The 22,810-nt window shown below is 46.4% G+C and overlaps 1 protein-coding gene across 2 annotated transcripts in view; it reads right to left on the reverse strand.

Annotated features, from left to right (window-relative positions):
- Positions 1–22,810, reverse strand: part of FAM110B (family with sequence similarity 110 member B) — a 77,194-nt gene that overhangs the window by 39,391 nt on the left and 14,993 nt on the right. For both annotated transcript variants that reach the window (XM_082675158.1, XM_082675157.1), the window contains exon 2: positions 17,775–17,863. The gene's annotated coding sequence lies outside the window, so the exon portion shown is untranslated. The remainder of the gene's footprint in view (positions 1–17,774; positions 17,864–22,810) is intronic.

Consider the following 22,810-nt stretch of genomic DNA (forward strand, 5'->3'; position numbering starts at 1 on the left):
GACATTCCAAATAGCAACAGGACTTGTTTGACTATTTTCACTATAGATGGTCCCTCGCTTTAAAAGGTTAGGACTGTCGAAAGAACCAAATACACTGAAACCGGGCCATGTGTGCTCAACGATCAATAGCAAAAAATGATGGTTCTGTGTGCTTTACCAATTTTTTGTCAAAACGTTAAGACTCTTTTTACTGTTGGTTATAAATGCATAGGGAAAGGAACACTATAACTTAATACATTTGATTCAGCAACATAAACACACCGGGGATTTGTTGTTTCTTCGTAAGAGCTTGCTAAGAGCAGTTTGAATGCTCTGTGTTTGCCTTCCTCATTTCATCCCACAGCATATGAACAGGGCAAGCATCTTCTCTATGCTCTCAAGAACTGTCACTCTCCTAAGTTTGGATCAGCTTCCAACATTTAGTACTTCGTGCTTTCAAAGTCGGAACATGTCTGAGAATTCCTTTAAAGTGAAGTTTTGAATGGTGTCATTTGCTCTGGGATGTCTTTGTTCTTGTCACAATCACTTTCCTCACTTCTCTTCGCTCAGCTTCAGTCTGCATCTCTAGAGCCTCTGGGATGACAGCGGTGTTGACCTCCCCAAAGTCAGCACGGCCTCTACCGATGTCTGATGGGAATCTCACTTCCAGCATCATCACTTTCACTGCTCTGCTGTATTTCCATCTTGGTTGATGGAAGTTCCCTTTTTAAGTATCCAGGTTTATAAAATGTCACAAGTTATCACCTTGGGACAAGGAGGAAACACAACTCCATGCTTCCCTGTCTCTGGGTGAACTGACTAGTGACTGTGCAGTGACCCATCACTGTCAGATTCTGAATAAAGTGATGTGACTGGTCATTGGTCAAGATGCACAACTGCTGTTTACTTCGTGATTTATGGGCTGAAGAGCTAGCTATGAGGTTTGTACTTCATGCAACTAAAGCTAATACACTGCAGTAACTGAAATTTGGACAGTGGCTTTAAGCAACTGGTTTTATTCAGCTAAAACGTGTAACAGAAATTGACGCAGACTGGAACCCCATAAGGCAAAGAGAAATGATGGGGCAGAATTCAAATGCACCAGTTTTCTTCCAGCTCCACGGGCTACAACAGAGTGTTTCCTATTTGTTTAAGCTGGGACAGCAGTCACGTTCCTAAGGTTTGCATGAACATTCAGAGCTGAAAAAGACATCTGAATCTAGGAAAAATGAAACGTTCTGAAAAATAACAACCCATCAGGTCGTACAGTTATGATGAAACCCAGGTGTATCCAGCTCCAGAACTTGTTCTCCAACCTTAGGTAACATGCAGCCCAAAGCGATTTTACGGAAATGGCCAAAGTCTTTGAAACAAGCCCCTCCTCGCCCCCATACCAGAGCACCTGGTTCTACTTCTGGTGACAGCTCTTGGCTGCAACGTGTTTGGTTACCCATTCGAGGAAGCTCTCATCTCACAGGAAAGGCAAAGAAAAGACAGACTTCTTTTTCTGTACAGAACTGCTAGTACCCACTGCCTAATACGTGCCAATGATATGACAATAATGTTTTCTCCCAGAATGACTGACTTTTCTAAAGCACAAGTCTGATCATGTTACTCTCTTCTTGAACCTCTTTAATAGTTTTGAAGTTTCTAGGCTGAGCGAGCAACGTCCATCCTGGTTCATGGAATGCCCAACGTATGAGAAGCAGTGTGTGTGGGAAGGCAGTGGACTTTGTGGAGGTAGGAAGGGCGAGGTGGGGGCTTGCGGAAGTTGAGATGCCCCACTGAAAACACACGTGGAATGAGAACAGAGAAAAGCAGAGCCCGTACTGGGGGCTGTGACAAAGGCACAGCAGCAGGAAGAGAAAACAGAAGCTGAGGGCGGAGGCAGAGGAGGGAGCCGCAAGGTACCTGTATTGCCAGGACCTTGGTGGAAATCAACTCATTTAGACAACGAATGTGACTAGCTTTATAGTCATCTTTGCCCAAACAAATACCTTTCCATAACTGAAATCATGTACTCTAGGTTTAAAGTAGTTGGCTACATTAAAAAAAATATTAATTAGTTAATTTAGGTATAATCTGAAGCAAAAGTCAGACATGAGGAATATATAATTTTATTGAAGATCAAATTATGTAAACAATGGTAAACTCTAGCATTACAATCAAATTACACAAGAAGAAATTAGTACACTGTAGATAGATCATTTCCTATTTTTTTTGCTCTAAAACAGAAGTGAATTGATTTGTGGGAATATCCTTTTGCTGCTCTGGGTCATCTTTTCCAAGTTCTGTCGATCAGAGGTCCTCCTTCTGTCACTGAGGCAGGGTGCCTCACTCTGAATTCCACTGAAGCGGTGGCAAAGTTATCTGCAATCTGCTTCTGTTAACATCCTCACTCTGCTTTAATGTAAACATGTTATTGAAACGTGTTGGTGAATAAGTCAGCATTGTTGAAAGAAAGGAAAAGTAAGATGGGCTGGTCTAGAAAATAACTACAAGCAGCGTTAATACAGAAGATTTCCTTTCCTTTCAAGTTTTAGATACAGGGCCTGAGCACCATTTAAACAGAATGAATACAAGTAAGCAAACGCTATAGCTCCAGCTTTCGGCTTTAGTGTCTCCCTTGGGGAATACACAAAGCACATGGCCTGGGACTCAAGCTAAGACAGTTACTACTGCCTCCTGGCTGGTGGGCACAGACATGCAGAATCAAGGAAATAGGTACCAAGAGGTACAAATGATGGTGAGCGGCCAGAGGCCATTCGCCATTTAGAACCTGGCCGTCTTGCTGGCTGGTGATGTAAATACACCACGATTAAATTACAGTGCAGTAATGCACCATCGAGAAATTAACTCTTGAAACACGAAAAATATTCGATTTTAGAGGAAGTCAGTTTACCTAGATTGGAAATCAATACAGCTCTTAATTAATGATATCCTGTGGTTAATTCTAACTAAATACTCATTATAGTCAAGGCTATTTTGGGATTAAAATGAAGTTATCATTTGATGAAAAGGTTAGAAAGATGTTTAGAGATTTCATTGCCATTGGGGAGTAACAATTGCTGGCGCAAGTTTAGACACAAATTAATTTACTTTTTAAATGAGGTTAAGCTGGTATGATTAAGAATAAATGGACCCTCCAAGGTCAAGAGCAAGCAGAGCGCTCAGGAGAGCTGGTCAAGGCTCAGGACTCCGCTTACTAAAGGCATCCACACCACCTGTGTTTGGTTTGTATTGTGATCCAGGCACAAGATCTGATTGTTGTAAAATTGCTGAACAGACTTAGGATATGAAACAAGTTTTATTGTAACGATAGGTGTTATGGGTGGAATTGTGTCCCTCTAAAATTCCTATACTGAAGCCCTCAACCCCAGGACCTCAGCATGTGACCTTACTTGGAAACAGCGTTGTGCAGATGTAATTGGTTAAGTTAAGATGATACAGAGGTGGGAGGGCTCCTAATCCAATATGACTGGTGTCCTTATATAAAGGGGAAATTTGGGCACAGACACACACACACAGGGAGACGCCACATGAAGATGAAGGTAGAGATCAGGGTGATGCTTCCACAAGCCAAGGAACCCCAAGAACTGCAGCAGAGACCACAGAAGCCAGGCGAGAGGCATGGAACAAGGAATGAGCCCTGGCACCCGGACCTAGACTTCTAGCGTCCTAAACTGTGAGGCGATACATTTCTGCTGTTTGAGCCACTCAGCTTGTGGTACCACATTAAGGCAGCCCTAGCAAACGAATACAGTATGTGAAACGTACTCAACTGAGAACAGAATCAACACATAACACCTGCAGGTTGCCCTCTGTGAAGGAGTCTACCCCCCTTCAAAGGGAATAATAATCTTATGGGACTAAACGACAAGCCCCGCAAATTGAACTAATGACTATTTTCAGAGTTACGGAGGAAGAGCCAGGTTAAGTGTAATAAGTGCTATTTCACTATTTGCAGTCTGTGAACGTGTATGTGATGGGTATGACACAGCACCAGGAGAAGAGAGCTCATACTCCCTGAATTCCAAAAGATTCTCCTAGAATCTAAGCTACAAGAGGGAAAAAAGGGACAAAGAACAGAGATCGGGGCAGGGAGAAGTTTAGCCAGACAGCATTGCCGGAGCACTTCTGGATGCAGAAAGCCTGGATAAATTCACAAAACGCAACTAGGACACTGAACAAAAGGGCGGTATTCTGAATGCTTAGAAATTAGGGAACAGGAAAGAGAATGGAGGGGCGGACGGAAATCAACAAAAAGTGTTTAAATGAAAATAAGCATGTAAAACATACAGCCTTCATTAGGCCCACCTCCATGTAACACCATATACTACATGATAGGAAAAAAAACACACATTAAGAAATGTTATAAAAAATACATACTTTTCTCAGAGTTTCAAAAATATATTAAAACACTGAAAATTACTCGTGTTTAATTTATAAACTTATTAAGTATTCATTTTAAAAACTACATTTTAGGGCTTCCCTGGTGGCACAGTTGTTGAGAGTCCGCCTGCCGATGCAGGGGACGCGAGTTCGTGCCCCGGTCCGGGAGGATCCCACGTGCCGCGGAGCGGCTGGGCCTGTGAGCCATGGCCGCTGGGCCTGCGCGTCCAGAGCCTTTGCTCCACAATGGGAGAGGCCACAGCAGTGAGAGGCCCGCGTACCGCAAAAAAACAAAAACAACTACATTTAAATATTTAAGTGTATCACAGTTACCTACTATATAACCTTGAATATTTCCATACATTCCTTTAGATGTTACTCTCAGTTTAAACTAAGAAATTAGCAGGAATATAGACACTGCACACAAAATCTACTGTCCAGGAGGAACAGTGAACAATTATTCATTTTGTCTGGGTAGGGACGGTGGGCACGTCTCCATAAGGAAGTTGAGATTTAAAAGACAGAAAGAGTACAGAAACAGCAAAGTATGATTAAATAAAATTATGTTCCCCAGATCAATCTAAAGCCAGGCCCAAAGTGATGGAAAAGGAAGGCTCAATTAGCAGCAAGAGAACATGCCGTGTCCTAGCAGGCATTACTCTGCTTATGTGAAGTGTGATTATTAATAACATCAAATGTAATACTTCTCAGATGAGAAGAGTCTATTAGTAATTTGAAATGAATGCTTTCCTTTCAATGATTATAACTATTCAAAAGCCAGATATTAATCTTAGATACTTTTTTTTTTAAAAAATACTAGCAGAGTTAATGTTCCTGGAACTACCCGGAAGGGCTTAGAGACTATTAAGTGTGTTTCCATGGTAACAGACTGCTTCACCAGGGAGAGATCATTTCACGCATTCCCTAAAACACAACGACCACAAGGGGAGAAGAGAGATCTGCATTTTCGCTTTTCAGGGTCATCATCCATGGTGATTTTTGGTAGAATTTCTATTTTTATGAGCGTGCACACGGCATTCATGGTCAGAAGTTGCCTAGGCTTCAATTTTTCCTCTTCTCCAGTGTGTGGACGACCTGGGATGTGTGCTCTGATGGGGGCCTCGGGGGTGACAAAGTCACCCACAGATTTCCCTCTGCTTCCTGCTGTGAGTTACAGCGCCCCGCTTAATCCAGTCCTGACGCTGTGTCCCCAGAGACGAGATGGGCTGAGCTGAAACGTGGGACCTTCACAACAGCTTTCAAGTAGATGGAGCACACGGTGGCCGCTGTCTAGCAGGGGCTCACGAACACCAGCTGGACAAATGAGTCGTGACCGACGGCCAGGGGGTTACGAGAAGGAGCGAGCAGAAAGCATGGACGAGGGCAGGCTTACACCCCAACTGCAAACAGGTGCAGCGATGCTCGTGACCGGACGCTGACGGTCACCAATCCCTGAACTAGGGCGTCTCCACCAGGGATGCTGCTGGAAGGAAATGCTCCCATTCTGCTTTGCTTCACCGGCAATTCTGGCTGGAGAGGTGAGTGTGAAAATGCCCTTCTCTTTTGTCTTACAGGCATTGTTCTGACCCTCTACAGACACCTGTGGTCCACCAAAGGGCAGCATTTATTAGGGGGACAAGGGCCCGGCCAGACCTGCAGTCATGGACCTAAGTGGAGAGCAGTCCCACGGGGACGGGACTTGTGTGCCTCAGTTTCCTCCAGGTACAAGGATCTGGACCATGTTGAGGATCAAGTGAGAAAGTTCAGGTAAATGCTTAAAAGGGGGCGGAGTGCACAGCATGCATCCAATAAATGTCAGCTGCTGTAACTATTACTGTTCAAGTTATTAGTACTGTTAATATTAAAAATCAGGCAGTGTCCTCTGCGAGGCCATGTGGAGAAAAACTCAAGTCAATCTTTATAAATGATGAGAGGAAAACACTGACATTCTTTCAGAGTGTGCACAGACCTTAGCCTTTATTTTTAACAAAACTAGTTAACTGGAACTGAATCTTGCTAACGGGTGACACATTTGGGGAGAAGGACAGAATCATACTTCAGGGGCAACAAAGAAAATTTTCTAAAAGATGCCATAATGACAGGAATACGTTTTTAAAGTCAAAATTAGTTTCAATGGTATTTTACTTCTATGAAATGCTTTTTTTCCCCTAAACGATGATCTCCCAATCTGTAAGTAAAGAAGGGCCATACGAACTTTGAAAATTAATAACTTTAACTTAGAAGTAAACTTTATCATCAATGCCCCCATATTACATCTACTTCTCAAAGTCTCTGTCATATCATTACAATGCTAGGATGTTTATGGTGTTGCTGCAAGTGAGTGTCTTTTCAAATTGTCATGATTATTTTGGTCCTTATTTGCGTCGTAATCCATTTATCACACCAAATCGAATAACTGCAAAGTGAAACCACAGGTGTTGATAACAACAACAACAAAATGACCAGGGGAAGAAATGTACTTTGAGTAGTAGAAGGTCACGGCTTTGAGTTCAGATTCTATTACGTCTTTTTTGTGGAAAGCAAAAACCATAAAACTGAGACACCCACAAGTAAATCAAATCACAGAACTAAATTACTGAGAGTCTAAGGCACTGTTTTGAGCACCCCAGCTGAGGGAAGTAGCAGTCAGATATAAGCATTAAACAACTAAATAGATTCCCCAACGCCAAGGATAAGGTTGAGAGAGATCGCTCATGTTCTCAGAACTGAAGGAATTACAGCTTAGCCACCGATGGCCTTCAAGTGACGAAATACTTTATGATCCTTGCCCAGTGAAGTCCACGGCTTCACGGGGCCGATGAAGAGAGGCGGCCTATGATGGGCAGCATCGAGACCACGGAGTTGCTGTGAAATAAAACCACTCGTCTGTGAAGGTTTTATTTCAGCTTGTCCCTGCCCTTTGTCGGACCATTTAATTGTCATCCTAAAACCTCAAAGCTTTATTGCAGAGTTTTCACCGCTGCTAAAGGAATATTCATGGCGCCGGGCTCTGCTCCTGTCAAAGACAGTATTTATGCCCATGAGAAGATAAAACTGTTGTAACCAGGGAAAATGTCGCAGATTTACAAGGGATCAAATTTACATGGTAGCAAGTGGATGTGCCTGGGTTTCACCTTGTGAGCCCTCTGACAGAAAAGCAAGCGTGAAGGCCAAAAAGTCTGTCCTTGATGGCTTTTGGACGAAATGTCATTTCCCCTCTGGCACCACCCCGTCCTCTCACGCCGAGGATGAGGGCCTAACTCTGCATTGGCGTTCAGTGTTTTCAAAGCGTCCACACAAATTCTAGGGCATGCAATCAACCGAGAATCCTAAATGTTTCTTAAGTTTGGGAAATGGGAGAAACAGAAATTGGTTTATGAAGCCAGTGTTCATATTCATAGTATCCCATAAAAAGCAGCATATACGATCCCCCCTCAAATCTCTTCCAAGAACGAAGAGAACACATTATGGAAAGAAAGAGGAATATTTCACTGAGTTCAGCACTTAACTGTGAAGGATGGAGCATTCTGTCTGTCCTTTTATTGTAGGCGTTCTAAACTAGACATATGACTTGAAAACATCATTTGGGCCCTAAAGGAACTGGGAATTCAGCAAGTCAGTAAAATAATGAAGACAGCTGTGGAGTGACTGGGGAGGTGAGGAAATTCAGTGTTTCATACAGACTCACTGAATATATGTATGCATGTAGTAAAATGAGTTTTAATGGAAAAACTGGAAGTTGTGATTATTGTTTACAATTAATTATGACATTATCTGTAATCCTAGCGTACTATACCAGGTGTAAAGCAATTGCATATTTTATATTCTGTGCATTGCCTGAAACAGGCACCATAATACAATTTACTTTTTCATTTAATTTCATTTTGGCAAAACAGTTCCTGGGCTGCTCCTAGGAGCCAGGTGCTGTTCTGACCACGAGGGATACAAAAATGACTGCAATCTGTGCTGTCGTTGAGATCACAGACCGGAGAGAAGAGACTCCGTTTGAATGGAGAGGGTCTATTTCAGTGCAGAATGAAGGCACACGAGGGGCCGTGAAACCACCTGCAAGGGGCGGGCGAGGCTAAGTCACAGGCTCAAGGGAAACAATAAGCCGTCCCGGAAGGAAGGACGCCCGGAGCAGGCTGCTGAGGCCGTGCCAGGAGCAGGGACGGCACAAGCCCAAGGCCGAGGGCAGAGGGAGCCTGGCATTCACGGGGGCCGTGGGTCCCTTCCCCATCCTGCGGGAAACCCTGTGAGGGAGGAAGACAGAGCAGGAGAGGTGGACAGACGGTCTCAGGGAATCCTATATCCAAGTGAGGGGGCCTGAACTTGACCTTGAAAGGGAGCAACCTGATGCTTTAAGTCAGGCTGGTGCTCTTTGGAGTGTGCAGAGCAGATCCAAGGGGGCAAGGAGGGCAGCAAAACTCCAGGGAAGGAGGGACTTGGGTTTGAACGAGGTGTCCCATAATGAGCTGTGCAGGAGGGAGTTTTCCTTTGAGGGGCGTCTCTTGGCCTCATCCAACAGATATTTTTGAAAAGCTGCAAACAAATTCTGTAAGCCAAATAATATTTTCCCATTGACAATTGACTCATGTTTATAGTAATTTCATTGATTTAAAAGGAAACTGGCACTGGGCCCGAGCGTGGTGAGAACGTTGGGGTTCGGCTGTCTTTGGAGCATGTTCCAGCTGCAGAAGCATCACCTCACGTCGAGCTCACTGGGACATCAACGTGTAAAACAGGCAGACGCAGAGGGCCTGGGCTAGAGCAGAGCCTCCAATCTCAATGCCCCTCGGCCTTGAAGTCCCTAGTACTTGAGGGGACACAGCTGGAAAATTACCGATGAAGGTGAAGTTATTCGTTCTACAGATTGGCCCACGAGGTGCCGGCCCCAGCAGAGGTCTCCTTTCGGAGCCGGGATGTAGGTAGGAGGAGACAGAAGGGCTCGTATCCTGGCTCTTCCTGTGTGAACCACACAACTTTGAAAAATCACTGTCTCCCAGGCACCTGCTGCCTCATCGGCCAAGCTGAGATTACAGTTCCCCCACCCCTCAGGGCTGTTGAAGTGAACGCACTTTGTGAAACGTGTAAGTCTGTCATCAAAAAGCTAATCGCTACTGCTGATAGGTAGCCTCAAATCAGAGGGCTGGGAGCGAAGCCCGTGACCTGAGTCCCCGGTGACCAGGAGAACCATCATGGCCCCCAGATGAGGACAGAGGTGACGGACAGCACTGGTCTCTCCGGGGCCACCATGTGATAAACCCGCTGGAAGGGGAACCTCTGGTTGGCACCTGCAGCAACTCCTGTGGTTCCAAGAAACCTTCAGTAAATCTAAACTGTCAAAAGAATACAGTTTCTAAATAGGAAAAAACCCCCCAAAAACCAAAACACCAAACACTTTCCTCCAAAGTCTGAGAAACACCGGGCACACCAAACCATCACAGTTGACGCACTTTGGCAAGGTGGGTAAGGACGGATCTGCAGCCAGACAGACAAGGGCTCGAATCTCACCACGTGATTACCTGCTTTGTTCAACAACTACCCACTGTGAGAACTACTGGAGGTGATGCACATAAAGGACTTGGCGCCACACCTGGCCCCTGAGAAGTGCCCAGTAAATGCCAAGCAAAGCCCCAGCTCCACAGTCTCCTACTTGGGCCACATCACGTGCACCCTCACCCTCTGGAGCTATCCGTCCATTCCCACGCCAGTGTCTTCGCTGGGAAATGCACAAGCCCCGAAATGCACTCTAGAGCATCACTCTCTGGGGTTGACCTGGGAGGAGACTGGGGACTAAAGGAGGTGGTTTGTGAAGTATGCCACACATCGCAGCAATAATGCACAAGCTGAAAACAGCAGTAGCGCTCTACGACATATCCTCAGAAGCACACAGCCATCCTCCTCACGCGTGAGGCTAAGTGCCAAGAAAGTGGCTACGCATTAGTTTAAAATTTAAGAACACTTCACATAGCACTTCAAAACCGGGTTTCAATAGTCTTAAAAATAAGAGATCGATTGGATGCGAATGTCTAATTATCAAAAAGTGCTTTGAAACACAGTCGTTGTATTTAAGATTAATGAGATACACTGCAAACACACATAATGTCAAGTGTCACTAATAAAGTACAATGAGAAACCCTAAAATGCTGCAGATCTGGCATAAAATGTCTTCTTAATTTCCTGGTTCTTAATCGGAGCTTTAAAGTCACAGGTTAATATAGCTTTTCTTAATTGTACTGAGCATCTCTTATTTGAATGCTTAGTGACCAAAGGGTGTTAAGAGTAAGAGGTTCTCTCCAAGGCTCTGAATGAGGCACCTGACTCTGGCTGGCCCTCCTGGAGGCCACTCAGATGAGCTGAACGTCCAGCTGTGAAGTGAGCCCAGTACACAGCTGATGGACACCAATGCTGCGTGTGCAAACCAGTGGTGCTCAAGGAATGCAGCGAGGAGTAAACAGCTCCACAAAAGCAGAATGCAGCACGTTGCATAATGGAGACAGGTCCTGGGCTGCTGGCCCTCTTAACCCCCGCGTGGCCATGTCCTGTATGCGCAGACGCTGCTGTCACACTTGTATGACAGCAGACGTGAAACCCACAACTGTCCTTTTCGCGTACAGGACATCCTTCAGTCCTGTTAAAGCCCACAGACTGTTCTCAGGCCTCTATCATGTTGGATTCTGTGCTGGATTCTAAAGACACAGAGTTAAAACAAAATTCCTACCCTCATATCACTTACAATCTACTAGAAACAGGCGCAGCAACTTCCCGTAACACAAACCAGACTAATTAGCGCCCTTTATGTCCTCAGAGAATGAAAAGAGGACGTGACTGCACGCATAGCCCGAAGGGACCACGAGTACACGGAATCTGTAAATTCTGAATAAACGCAGAGTTAGGGATAAGAAGAGTCTCCACACAGCAGAGGAAATCTGAACTGAGCCCCCCAACTGAGGGGGATTTTGATTGAGTTTCTACTTGTGCTTCTTGCTGTCAGTGGGTCTGTTCTACCTTCTGGAGGTGATGCTGTTACTTTCCTCTTGATTTTGTTAGTACATGTCTATTTAGATGTCACTCAATTATGGACATTTAAGAACTGACAACAGGGCTTCCCTGATGGCACAGTGGTTAAGAATCTGCCTGCCAATGCAGGGGACACAGGTTCAAGCCCTGGTCCCGGAAGATCCCACATGCCGCAGAGCAACTAAGCCTGCGTGCCACAACTACTGAGCCCACGTGCCACAACTACTGAAGCCGGTGTGCCTAGAGCCCATGCTCCGAAACAAGAGAAGCCACTGCAATGAGAAACCCGCGCACCGCAACGAAGAGTAGCCCCCACTCGCCGTAACCAGAGAAACCCGGTGCACAGCAACGAAGACCCAATGCAGCCAAAAATAAAAATAAATAAAATAAATAAATTTAAAAAAAGAAAAAAAAAAAAAAAGAACTGACAACAGCTTTCCAGTCTGGGTTGTTGAATAAAATTGTTATTTTTGTGGAGGGCTTCCCAGGTTGACAAACAGCTTCATCCCTGTCCAGTAACTTAATCAGTCCTCAGAACTCTGCTAACGTGGCAAAACGCTCCGCAGTTTCCTCTCGGATTTCAACTCCAGCCCACCTTCTCCTTGTGCGCCCTGTGGACGCCCGGGGTGGCTTGCGTAGTGCTGCTTGTTTATTCATTCTCTCAGACAACTGAGAGCCCGAGCCGTCTTTGCACTAAGGGAAAAATTTTACAGCAACTTACCATGTAACTTGAGAATCATATAAACGCTTAAAGCAAAAAAACAATTTCCAGACTACTTATAAATGTACCTAGTATGTACTGAATTGTGAAAAAATCTGAAGGAATGAAAGGTAAAAATTCTTGGATTTTGCTCAAAGGACTTTTTTTTTTTTTTTTTTTGGCCACGCAGCATAGCTTGAGGGATCGTAGTTCCCCAAGACTTTTGTTTTAAAAGGAAAAAGTAACTTTTGAAAAGGGCCTCAAAGGAACGCCCAGCCTCTGGGAGCCAGGAATTGATAAGGAATTCCAGGCAAGGAAACGCTCGTCCACTCTGATGAGACAGGTACGTGAAAAACAGGAGGAGGCAAATGGATATTTGTGTTTTGGGGGCTTTTTTTGTTTGGGGGTTTAATTTTGGCGGGGCGGGGCGTGCTGCATGGCATGTGGGATCTTAGTTCCCCAACCAGGGATGGAACCCGTGTCCCCTGCAGTGGAAGCTCGGAGTCCTAACCACTGGACCACCAGGGAAGTCCCTGGATACTGCCTTGATGAGGGTGAGGATCCCAGTTGAGAGGTGGTTTTAACTGCCAGGCTCTGGAATTTAAATCTGACCCATGGGTAACTGGGAGGAAGCAGGATGTTGGAGCAGGGAAGTAACAAGATGAAAACAGTGCTTGCAAAAGACTTTTCTGCTTACCAAGTGGACTGGTCTGAGAGCAAAGAGTAAGGCAGGCCCGCGAACAGATGGCGAAGTCAGGAATGGAGCTGTCTGGTGACAAAGAGATGCCAGTGCCGACGCACGGGGCACACGGAGGGTCCGCAAAGCTTGACGCCTATACAGGCACGTGGGCTACAGAACCAGGAGTCACGCCATGGGGCGTCCTTCCAGAGGAAGGTCCTTCCGCTGACCGTCCTGGTCAAAGCTGCCTCTCTTTGACCTAGGATGATGCAGAGCTCAGCTTTAAGTGTGTCCTACAGAGAATCAGACCCACAAGACTCAAGTAACAGCAAGAGATCAATATTTCTGGTCACCGATGGACCAGTGCCCCGTGAAGCATGTCCAAACACCGCCCAAAGACCAGGAGCAGAGAAAGAGGCTTCTCCCCCTCAGCTGAACAGGAGGAATTTCCCCAAGAAGAAGCGCAGATTAGGAGGATTCTCAGGTTTCTGTTGCATCTATGAACACAGGTATGTAACAAAGTAACAGAAGTGAACATGGAACATACTTTTATCCTGGGGTCTTTGTAATGTTCAGGCCGCTATAGCAAAACGCCACAGACTAGGTGGCTTAGGGACAACAGACGTTTATTTTCCACAGTTTTGGAGGCTGGACGTCCAAGATCACGGTGCCGGCACGGTTGTGTTCTGGTGAAGGCTCCCCTCTGGGCTGCAGACTCCCTGCCCCAACCTCACGTGGCGGAAGGGGTAAGGCATCTCCCCGGAGCCTCTTCCGTAAAGGGCACTAATTCCTCCCATTCATGAGGACGCCACCCTCAGGACTTCAGCACCTACCAGAGGCCCCATCTCCTAATTACCTCCCCATTGGCCACCAGGAGTTCAACATATGAATCTGGGCGGGGGACACACACACTGAGACCACAGCACTGGGCTGTCGTGCGTGGACCAGCGTGGAGAGGACACTCCATGTTTCTGAACTTCGCTGAGTATTCAGAACGCATAAACGCTTTCTCAGTCCGCAGGGATGCAGCAGACACGGAGCGGGCTGGAGATTGAATGTGAAGGTCTAATCCCTCCGTAGGCGTCCTCCTCTCTCTCTAATGGGCATGCTCTTATGGGGCCCTCAACCAACTTTCCTGTTCCATTTATGACCCCATCACTATAAAGAAATCAACTGGTGTGAAAGGTCTGGGGTCTTACAGAAGAGGTGGACCTGGGTTCTACGCCCAGCGTGTGTCTGGTCACATGGCTGCCCTTTATGTGAGGTTAATCTCTTTGATTCTCGTACCCCTGTCTACACCATGAAGACTCTACACCTCCTCTGCAGACAAGTGATGCTTCCAGCAGTGCGGTCCCAGAGCAGGTCTTCCACAGACGACGGCCTTAACCTTTCTGCTGGTCTTTGTAAGAAAGCAATGCCTCCGTTGACAATGAACTGACTTAAAGTGTAACAGCCATTAATAATGAACAACAACAAACTACGCACACACAGCAACCCACAGAATTTGTCTTTCATTCGATTTCAAAAAACAGCATTTTAAATACGCCAAATAACTTAAACGGTAGTTTAGTCATTTAAATTGTAATCAACAGTGGCTTCTTGAACCTCATGATACATGTGTGTTAAATCCTCACAAATAGAATCTGCATACAGGGGTATTTATTTTATTTTTTTTTAATTATTTTTTTTGAAGATTTTCTGATGTGGACCATTTTTAAAGTCTTTATTGAGTTTGTTACAATGTTGCTTCTGTTTTTTCTTTTGCTTTATTTTGGCCCCGAGCCTTGTGGGATCTTAGCTCCCCAACCAGGGATCGCACCCGCACCCCCTGCATTGGAAGGCGAAGTCTTAATCACTGGAGCACCAGGGAAGTCCCGTGGGGAGGGGTATTTATTTTAGAGAGGGAAATATCCTTATATCTATCCTTCCAGAAGCCTATAGGATCTCTGTGAACAAGGGGAATAAAACAACTGAAATCCCAGCTGCTTTTTCCCAAGGATGCCCCCTCCTCTCCCTCTTCTTTTTTAAAAGGCAGTGAGCCCGGTCAGGGGGTCTCGGCAGCGGCCTGCCCTCCCCGGCCCCAGGAGACCTGCTCAAGGTCAGCCGAGCCGGCCTCGGGGAGTCACCTGACGGTTCTGGTGGAACCTGAGCTCTGAGTCACTCGCTTGGCAAAGAACTGATGTGGCAAAAGGCAGAAGTCAGAGATGCTGGCGTGAAAGGCAGATGAGTCATGGAGGGGAAACGGATCCCTCGCTGCGGAGGACCAGCCTCAGGAAACACTGAGATGGAGAAAAGGTGTTTGTGGCAAGCTAGCAGGTGGGCTTGGTCAGGACCATTTAACACACAAACAAAACTGCAAGGCTGCTTTTGGTCCCAGCAATCTCACGTTCCCAGCGCTCACACTCTAAAAGAACAAAACTCCATCCCAGAGAAGTTTTGAAAATGGCAACTTTCCGGGAGAAACTCACGTTATCAATTATTTCAGTTTGATGAAGATAATGAGCAACTAAAAACAAGGGAAACATTGTAACTTACTTCCTGAAACTGCAATCACCTGAATAATGCACAGAGGTTGGTGGTTGTGTGTCCCTTGAAAGGTGACTCACATGTACATTACATAGGACGACTGAGGTTCTAGGTTGAAAAAACTCCAAAGTCTGATTCAAAGCACATTACAAGGTCATTTTGTGCCTGCATTTTCTTTTTTAGTCTCCTAAAAGAAGGGATCACTTTTTAAAAAAGACCCATCTTATACTTTTAAAACATAATAACCTTAAATACACGTATTGAGGAGTGGTGAAAAATGTTGATGGTGATTAATAATACATATCCTTTATAAGGCGACTTATCTGTCATTTACAAACTCAGAAAAGAACAAGTTTTAAAGAACTTTAAATGTGAAAATAGCCTAAAACAATGGAAAGCATTTGGATAACAAGACAAAAGCTACGCTTTTCACAACAATCTTTAGAGCACCTTTTTGTTCGTTTCTATCTTCTTTAGGGGAAACTGGTATAAAAACGATTTAAAGTAACCAGCACAGAGACCTGGCATTACTTGGGAATCAGACACAGGAGCCCAGATTTAGAGTCTACGTAACCCAGGTGACACTGTGTTAATGAGTGACAGGGCTGAATCCTTTCTAATCTTCCTGACGCAGGGCCTGTGGCCAAATAATAATATTGACAAAGCTCAAGACGATTATGCCTGTGAAGGTAACCCACTATCTGATCCGGGAGGGAGGAAGGAAGGAGGGGCCCCCCGCTTCTCCAGGCCCACCCTCTCCCCGGCACATGCTGTGGCTGTGTCATGTGACCTTGCCCAAACCCCTAGGAGCGTGTTGGTATTCTTACTTGGCACATGGGAAACTGAGGCTTAGAGGTGAAGTCCACTGGCAGCGGAGCTGGGTATACACTCACGTCTACTCAACACTGCAGTTCTTTCCTGGCCACTAGGGCTGCCAATTCACCTGCTAGCAGGAGCCAGCTGGGCGGGAGGAGGGGCGCAGGGAACCCCAAGAGGGAACAAGAGGCCCCTGATTGCTGGGGACTTGTCCTGCTTTTAGCACTTGGAAGTCCCACGTTCCAGAAAACCTCTCACTTGTGGGCAAATCGAGATGGGTGGGCTCCTAGAACGAGCAGAGTGGGGAAGACAGGCCCTGGTGGAGACAACCCCCATTAAGCCCACCTGTGTGGAGGTGCAATTCTACGAGCTGGGGGCTGGGGATGGGAGATGCTGAGTTCCCTCCAGCCAAGAGGAGCCCAAGGCTTTCATATCAGAACTTCTTATATCTGTGGTAAGGGAACACGGTGAGAAGACTGACGGATTTCAGTGTGTCTCGCTGATACGTGCTGTTGGCTTTTTCTTCAATCCCCCTTTCCACAGATGGCAGAATTCCACCTGGTAGAGGCTGATTCTTATTTGTCAGCCTAAGCTAGATGCTAGGATTCCAGGAGACCCACACCGTCTACCCAACGAAGTTCTGCATGACGGAATGACAAACAGCTATAAAATGCCCGGCGTGCTATCCAGGTAATGGTACGTTACATATGGATGCTGGAAGAGAGGCTCGAGGATAGCTGCCAATCAAACCAAAGCACGTGGTCACTCGGGAACACGGGTGCCGAGGCTAAGGCTTGGTGACCTCACAAGGGCTGCTCTTTACCACGTGTCAGGCCCTTGCACACGTGAGTTAACTGGAGAGCTAGCTGTCTGTCCATTTCCTAAACATTCTCAACTTCCTCATTTGGTGACACTGAGCTCTCAGCCCCTCTGTCAAAGGGGAGGAACCATCTGGACCTTGACCACTGCTCATCTACTTCCTCAGCTCCTTCATGGGAAGATGGGTCTGGCTAAAGGATGTCTCCAGGCTCGCCATCAGGAAGGAATCCGGTGGCGTGGACGTGGGACAAAGCACCCAGCAACGTCCTTTATGGACACACACACTCCCACGTCTGCTGACTGTCCTTCAACACCTGCCCCACTCTCTTGGTCTGTCCCCTGGCTGACATCTAGGTTCTGCCCTCCTGACGGGACCTCCCTAGGGAGGCCATCCTGCAAACATCTCTGTGCCCCAGGCTCCCAGGCATTTGCTGTTGTCCCTACAGCATTAGGGCTGCCAGAAAACACCACCTCACTCCCCAAGCACAGACAGTGGACTTCGCACTGGAGTGTAAAAACGTTCATTTTTTGGATACTGTTTTCGAATCCATGCACTTCTAGATACCAGGGAGATTACAAGTAAATATTACACAGCCCTTAAAAGACCAGAACTGCTGGGAGACATGCAGGCAACATAACACGGAAACCCCTGGGGAAGGAAATCATCATCACTGTTAGTTTGGCCCTGCAGGCCCTCAAAGGTGGGACTCCTCTTTTTTTTGCCAGATAGCAAAATATCTGAAACCTCAGCCTCTTTGTCTTAGTGTAATATGACAGAGGTTTTCAGAGAGAATCAATACCTTCTGCTCAGAATGGATCAAAGCAAAGCAACACACTTACTTGAAAGAGGACTGAGTATTTTACAGATTGCTGGCAGAAGTCACAGGGAATCCTCCCTCTCTTAAAGTACTCTCTGCTGCGCGAAATATCTAAAAACAGAGAAAAGAAAAGATCGCTATTGCTTTTTTACTTGACAAAAATAGGCATGCTATTAAATATTTACAACAACAGAAAATGAAAATTCTTTTAAAAATTGGTCAATAAATTTAAAAAGACAGATAACGAACACGGAGGTAAACCAAACTGTGTTAGTTTTTACATACACATTTCAGTTAGAAGCTAAGTGTTTTGTTCACCTTGACTAGTTTTTGAAGGAGACATTTAACCGCAGATAGCAAGTATAAAGATAGAAGAATGTCAACACCAAGTTGTGGGAGGTCATACAAACGAAGGCTGACAGGGCGTCATCTCATCCTCAGAACTGCTGCTCTACACACGGGAGTCCGCGTGTGTGCAGGGAGTGACAGGCTGTCAGAGTCTCAAAGGGCCTTAGAGCCCACCTGGGACAAACCCCACTTCAGTCCACTACACAGAGCCCACTCAGGGCGAGGGCTCAGCACAAACCACCCAGCTGGCTGGGGCAGAGCTCCTGACTGCCACAGGGGCACCCTTCACAGCACTGCAGCCTGCCACGCCAGTAGCCATTCATTCATTCATTCATTCACTCTCCAGGACTGACTGAGCACTTCCTATGGACCAAGTTCTATTCTAGGCTCTGGGGGTTAAGACCAAGTCTCTGACCTCCAGAGAGGGGAGACTAAATAACAACAGATACTGTCTTAGACGGTCCCACTGGAATGGCAGTTGGGGACACTTGAGTATAATCCCGAAAGCACTGAGGGGACAAGCCTGGGGTCTACTGGGGGAAGCACCCTCCGAGCAAGGGGGCAGCCGGGGCCCCGAGCAGGGGGAGCAAGGAGGCCGATGTGGCTGAAGCGGGGACACTGTGGAGACGCAGGAAGGCGGCTGAGTCTGTGGCCATGGATGAACCAACCGATGGAATGCAGGGAACAGGGGGGCTAACGGAGGGCAGAACCTTGGAGAACATCTGTTTAAAAGGGGGGCAGAAAAGGCAGCTGGGAAGGAACAGCCAGGGATGGGAAGCCAGCAGGGTTGGCTGCTGGCTCTGCGATCAGCTCTGACGGAGAATACTTCCAGCTCAGCGAGGAGAGCGGGGTAAGGACAGAGGGAAAGACAGAGGCTGCTCTTCTGACGGGCTGTGCAAATGTCGGTGTGCAAGCCTGACAGGGCAGAACACTAGAGCATCTGGAGGGTGTTCTGACTGCAGGCCCCAAAGTATCGGAAATGCAGGGCCTGGTTCCATGTAGACATTTTCCTGGCGGCAAGAGCTAATGTGTGTGACCCTTAAGTGGCACTTCCCCTCCAAATCTGGCAAGACTGAAAATCTGTCTAAATTCCATCAAATGTATAAGGAGAGCAGAAGGCCTTAATCATAGGAAGGTCAAATGCAAGTGTTATATTCCAAGCCCAGAATTTACAAGCTTGTCTTTAATGAGCACATACAAAATAAATGACTGAAATAAATAAAGGAGCTAATTAAATAAATAAAACAGTCAACCGGCATCCCATCGCAAATGATAACTCCTGGCAATGCAAGCAGTTCTAAAAGCAATCCCTAAATTACTTAAGAGTCCAACAGTGAGGAAGGTGTTTTGTGATGCCTTTAAGATGCATCTTTAAATTACTGGATGCATTTAAAAATTTTTTTCGAATTCCACGTGATAAAAATCTATTGCAATAAAAATACTTCCAGGCAGGGCTTCCCTGGTGGCGCAGTGGTTGAGAGTCCGCCTGCTGATGCAGGGGACATGGGTTCGTGCCCCGGTCCGGGAGGATCCCACATGCCGCGGAGCGGCTGGGCCCGTGAGCCATGGCCGCTGAGCCTGCGCGTCCGGAGCCTGTGCTCCGCAACGGGAGAGACCACAACAGTGAGAGGCCTGCGTACCGCAAAAAAAAAAAAAACCAAAAAAAAATAAAACAAAACTTCCAGGCAGCAATCTAGTGTGCATTCTGAGGAGGGTTGGGAGGAGGAAGAAAAGACACGACAGTTCCTGTTTATGACATTTACTATTACAGATCACACATACGGCAACAGGGAGACTGAAAGTCCCTATCAAAGAGGAACCAGGTCTGTGGCCCACGCTGACTCCTACTTGACACTAAGAGCGGTGCTTGTGGTGCAAAAACGTTCTAGGTCAAGCACTACTGCCCTTGCCCTGAAGTCTTCACACCGCACCCCTGGTCACTCCTCCTCAGGATCCCCAAGCTGGCCGCCTCCCTCTGCTCCCTGCACCCCATTATTATTTATCTCACGGCCTCTCCTCCACAGTCTGCCACTGCCTGCTGAGAGGGCTGCGCCTTCTCTCCTTTTTTAAGGCTTAGCACAGAACCTAGCACATGGTAGGTGCCCGTAATTACAGAATGAATAACGAAAGAAAGACTAGACACACTTAGATGAGGCCTAACGGCTCCTCAGACATTTTTCCAACCCAGGCAGGTTCTGGAGGATCGACCCTGAAATACTTATCAATTGTGAATGACAGGCCTCCCTCAGTGCTTTTGATGCCACAGATGCCAGGGGACCAGCCAGAGAGCCGCCTGCGGGCGCCACCTGGCAACTCTTCACCGCATGCCCTGGACTGCCCCCCCACTCCTTCCTTTTTACTGGAACTTTCAGGCCCTGTGCAGCCCAGTTGCTTTGTGGCACATCATATTCTACGTGGAAGGACTTTTCATTTTTAAACTGATTATCATTTTTCCTGCTGTCATTATCAGCCCCTAGAAGAAAAAGTGAGAAAGTATCTCTTATAGCAGACAGTGTTTTAATTTTAAAATATTATACGCTTTATGCTCTAGCTCATGCTAATAGACCTATTTTTGATTGGTCAGAAATGTCATTCATCCATGAAGAGTTATGGAATTATAAGGATGAGAGAGAACAAAATTTTAAGTGCCCAAGACATTTGTTTTTACTTTCTTATCTCAGAAATACATAAAGATTCGTGTAGTTAAAAAAAAAATGTTAAGATGTGACTCATCTGAAGATAAAAGTGCAGATTTTGTTACTTTGCAAAAACATAAATAACATTTTACTTAGTGCTATTAGAAAAATGCCCCTTTAGTGTATGTTAAAAGGCCCTCCGGGATATCATAGCAAATTACTACACAGTATTCACACACGGTTATATTTATATTTACCTCTGTAAGAAGTTCCTTCTAGACACAGGAAGTCTTTTAAGATCCAACCCTGACAGTCAGCATCGGCCAGAACCACTTCCCACGGCTTCCCGTGACACACAGCTGAACAACGATGCTTGTAGGGGAGTCACACAGCTTGCGTTTGAACAATAATTTACTTTTTTTTTTTTTTTTTGCGGTACGCGGGCCTCTCACTGTTGTGGCCTCCCCCGCTGCAGAGCACAGGCTCTGGACGCGCAGGCTCAGCGGCCATGGCTCACGGGCCCAGCCGCTCCACGGCACGTGGGATCTTCCCGGACCGGAGCACGAACCCGTGTCCCGTGCCTCGGCAGGCGGACTCTCAACCACTGCACCACCAGGGAAGCCCAATAATTTACTTTTAAGGCAGCCGACTTCTTAGAATGTTCTAAGACCAGGGTAATTTAGGAAGCGTTTCACAAGATTAAGAAAAGGGAGAGGGACAGACAACGATGGGATTGCATCTGTTTATTCTTCCCCAAGTGAGGGTCTAAGCCCGTCTGTGGATAGGAGGTTATTTTCCACGTCTGCACAGGGAGCACCTCAGGCAGAGAATGAAGAGGCAGGAGGGCTCCGGGCACATGACGAAGAGCAAAGCCCAGAACTGAGCTGCGCCCTCCGCCCCTCACCACGCAACCTTGTGAAATGTGACGGGGGTGTGGTTTGCATCATCGGGGCGTCCAAAGAGGAAGTCAGTGCTCCCCGCAGGGTGACCCCTCCAGTGCCCATTTCACCAGACACAGCATCTCAAAACCCAGATGCCGGATGACAATGAACCACACTCAACTTTCTTATTACAGGCGACACCCTATCACAGTAAAGGACAAACTTTCAGAATATTCCTTGTTCTTTTCTTCAAACTGTTGTTTGGGAGAAACAGTACACCCCAGGAATGGACGAGGGAGGGAATTCGCAGGGGCTGAGGGTGTGGATGGGGAGGGAAGCACAGTTAGGGTTCTGAAGTTTTCCTCGACCAAAGAACACGACGAACCCCTTGAACCCGATTATAGCTTCAGATCAAAGCAGCTACTTTAAGCAAATTCTGAAATGGCAATGTCTGGCTTTTCAGGAGCAGGAGGTAACTCCTGACAGCCTTCAGATACCAGCAGAGCTCTCCACGGATCCCAGACGCATGGTGGCAGCCAGCCAGCCGTGTGACTGGTGACTCAATACACAAGTTTCTGTGGTCTCCACCGTCTCATACAGTGAGGACATCAGTATTGAAGTTTGAGGGCTAAATGGTGGCAAGGGGCTCTTCCCGAATAAAACAGAACTCTGCGGAGAAGGTACGCTGAGAAGCAGACGCTCGCACTGCATTTGTTTGCATTTATTTAAGCTCAGCCTTAGCCATTTAAATATTTTTCCTTCTGAATGTATCATCTTTATCACAGAATTCAAGATTATTTACTGTTTGATTTGGAAAATCATCCAGGCAACCATGAACAGAAATTTTTAAATGTTGTCAAACGTAAGTCAAAGGGGTGAGAATCCCACCTTCTGTGATTTCAACTCCCTAAACAACATCCTTATTAAACAAAGCCCGAGTCAAAAATTCTGTTCAGCACAGGCCGAATACACACCTAGAAGTGTTTCTGGCAGAGCGGGATACGCTAACATCCTCTATATGAAAAAAGCTTCCTGAAAACTACAGAAGGGGAAACAAAGAGAGCCATCCAAAATGAAGGCTGCACACATCTCTGAAGAAACAATGGACATTACTTCTGCTGAGACCCTGCGTTGACACCAGGAGACCCGCTGCTCTGTCCTAATTAAAGTGTGTTTCTCCGAACTCTCCTCCA

The sequence above is a fragment of the Grampus griseus genome (genome assembly GCF_964374135.1).
Source record: "Grampus griseus genome assembly, chromosome: 17".
In the NCBI taxonomy this organism is placed as follows: Eukaryota; Metazoa; Chordata; class Mammalia; order Artiodactyla; family Delphinidae; genus Grampus; species Grampus griseus.